Raw genomic sequence first — 3,334 nt, forward strand, 5'->3', positions numbered from 1 at the left:
AAAGGTCCTGCTGGCCGAGGCTTGCAGGTGTTTGGAGTAAAGAGCCTTTGGCGTAGAGGTGGGTACCGAGGGGGTGTGGCAGAAAACCAACACTGTCTGCTCCACCCTCTACTAATAAAAGCTAAAGAAAAAGAGAAATAGACACGAACTCTGGTGAAGGAGAGAAGGCTGTAGAAAAGGTTTAAATCCCTCCACAGAGCTGTGCAATGTAATATTCCTGAGACGTTCACAGTGGCACCTTCCAATCTAATTTGCCACACAGAGGAAGGGACACCCACCACACTACAGTTTAATAATTTAGCTATTATTTCCAGAGCGATCCTATTAACAGTCCATTCATTTTCTCCCCAGCGGTTCAGCCATTGAAATTCACCCACTGCGTCTTTGGACTATTAGTCATACTCTGGGAAGTATTATTTAGGAGCGCGTACCGAAAAAGATTGGACAAAGATTTCACGTGCAACCTGATACGAAAGAGATGATTTCCGAATTGGACTGGGGAACGGGCTGGGCTGGGTTGAGGCTCAGACATTCTCCTTATAGCTGGAGTTTTTCCAGCCCACTTTCCCATTCACAAAATGGGGGGAGGGGTGGCCAGCAGAGGCAGTGTTTCGAGATTTTAAATACCGCCTAAATCAAGGGCCTTTTTAATGCTAATTAACCCACTTAATCCCTTTCAGAGACTAGCACTTTCAACAGCTTTAAACTAGAAGAAAAATGTAATAAACGGGGAGGGAGGGAGGAGCTGACTATTGAAGAAGGCGACCACAGATGTTAACTCGCACTGACTATGGAGGGAGGATTCTGACGCCGGCTAGGTTCAGAAAGAGCAAACATCCCAAAGAAAAACATTACAAAACTGTTTCAGAATTTTCAGTTTCTGGTTCAGATCCTCGTTCAGTGATGTACAACCCGTGTCCTGCCTTGTACGAGGCTGCCGCAATTTAATTCATGTGCTCTTGTGAAAGTAGTTTTACACCAAGGAATAAAAGTAAAATTAAGCTAAGCAGTTATCAAAGCAGTCACTCTTTTCTTAACTGTGTCCCCCACTACACACACACACACACACACACACACACGCACACACACATGCCTCCACACACATGCCTTTCTGAAGACGTCTTCTTTCTTAAAGGTGAAATAACTTCTGAGGTGTTTTTCGTTATTAGGGTCAGCTAAACTGCTTGCTGATGCTAGCACTAAGGATGGAATCAGGCTGACCTAGGTTAGAGTTCAGGTTCTGTCACTTAACTGGTATTAGTTTTTTTTACTTGTAAAATGGAGCCCATACTGATATATTCCTTATCAGCTCCAATGGAAAACAATACAGTCTCCATAGCAGGGAGGTCAAGTAACCTTTCCTGTAAACAGCCAGAGAGTAAATATTTAAGCTTTTGTGGGCTAACTGCTAACTGGCCACTGCTGCAACGACTCAGTTCTGCCACCGGAGCATGGAAGCAACCAGAGGAAATACACAAATGAATGTGCGTGGCCGTGTTCCCATAAAACTTTATTTACAAAGGCAGGCGGTGGGCTGCATTTGGCCCATGGGCAGTAGGCTAGAGCACACCTTTCTCAGTTGCCATTGAGCCATTTTACAACTCTGGATTTGCAAAATTGTTCTTGTCTATAGACATGCAAATTCTGTCCATTAGAGGTTCCATTTGATGTGCCGGCCGCCCCGTGGGAGAGATCAAATTTGCCTGTGTTTGCATATTCATTTCAATATCCCTGATCTATAAGTGTGTCTGTTCTTGAACAGGTTCTACCATCCTACCAGTCCCCTCATTAATGAATTAAATATTTAATATCGTTGAAGAAAAAGTTATTCTGACAGTTGTTAAAATGGTAAGGAAGACTTTATTCAACACTATTGCAATAGGTGTCAGGACTACTACAATGGTGGAGAGGTCGGGCTCAACTCAGAATATGGCAAAGACAGCTGGGGATTTACAGCCAATGAGCAGAGTGAAGGAAGCAGTGGGTCTCAAATTACTAAGAGGAAACATCAAGTATAGGAGGATTCTTGGTGAACGCAGGCCGGGCTGGTGAGATACCAAGGATGGACGATGGGGAATTTGATCAGATATCAAGGGTGATCAGATATCAGGAATGGAGTGGTTCTCACTAACCTGATTTAGCAGGATTCTTGCTAACACTGGACTAGGCAGGCCAACGACAAGGCCCAAAGATGAGGCCTGGTCAAAAAGAGACCTCAGAGGAGCCTGTCTCGAGTCTGGTCAAGGAAAGAGTCTTTGTCATGTTAAAGAAAAAATTTCGTGACACTTATTAAAGACAGTAAGGCAGACTTTATCCAGGGGGGTTACTACAATGGTTTTGCACAGGGGGAGAGAGATCAGACTCAACTCCAAAAACAAGGACAAGTGAAGGTTTACAGCCAAAGGTGGGGCCAGGGGGGTCAGTGGATGGAAAACTACTAAGAGGATCAGGGATGAGGGAGATTCTGGCTAAACTGATTTGATAGGACCCTTGCTGAAGGCAGGCCAGGGTCATACGATGCCCAGGGAGAGGGGATGAGAAATATGATCGGATCCAAGAGCGGCGGCATTCAAACAGTGGAGGACTGTGGCTAAACTGACTCAGCGAGACTCTTGAATAAGCAGACCAACGACAGCGCCCAAAGTTGGGGCCTTGAGGACTTAGAGGAGCCTGACTAGAGTTAGGTTGAGGAGAGAGTCTGTCAGTCAACATGTGTTCACTTTACATCTGTATGAAAGTCACAGATGAGGTTTTCTTGAAAATTAACCTTTTTTTTTTAACATCTTTATTGGAATATAATTGCTTGACAGTGGTGTGTTAGTTTCTGCTGTATAACAGAGTGAAGCAGCTATACATATACACATATCCCCATATCTCCTCCCTCTTGCGTCTCCCTCCCACCCTCCCTATCCCACCCCTCTAGGTGGTCACAAAGCACCGAGCTGATCTCCCTGTGCTATGCGGCTGCTTCCCACTAGCTACCAGTTTTACATTTGGGAGTGTATATATGTCCATGCCACTCTCTCACTTCTTCCCAGCTTACCCTTCCCCCTCCCCGTGTCCTCAAGTCCATTCTCTACGTCTGCATCTTTATTCCTGTCCTGCCCCTAGGTAATACAGAGTGAAGTAAGTCAGAAAGAGAAAAACAAATACCGTATGCTAACACATATATATGGAATCTAAAAAAAAAGGTTCTGAAAATTAACCTTTAATCCAGCCAATGTTTTTGAAAGAATTAACACAGAAACTGGCCCATGGCAAACACGTAATAAAGTTGTGGTTGAGTTGTTATTGCCACTTTTGCTGTTATGATTATACGAGTGAGAATTCCAAC

The sequence above is a fragment of the Lagenorhynchus albirostris genome, chromosome X (genome assembly GCF_949774975.1).
Source record: "Lagenorhynchus albirostris chromosome X, mLagAlb1.1, whole genome shotgun sequence".
Taxonomy (NCBI): domain Eukaryota; kingdom Metazoa; phylum Chordata; class Mammalia; order Artiodactyla; family Delphinidae; genus Lagenorhynchus; species Lagenorhynchus albirostris.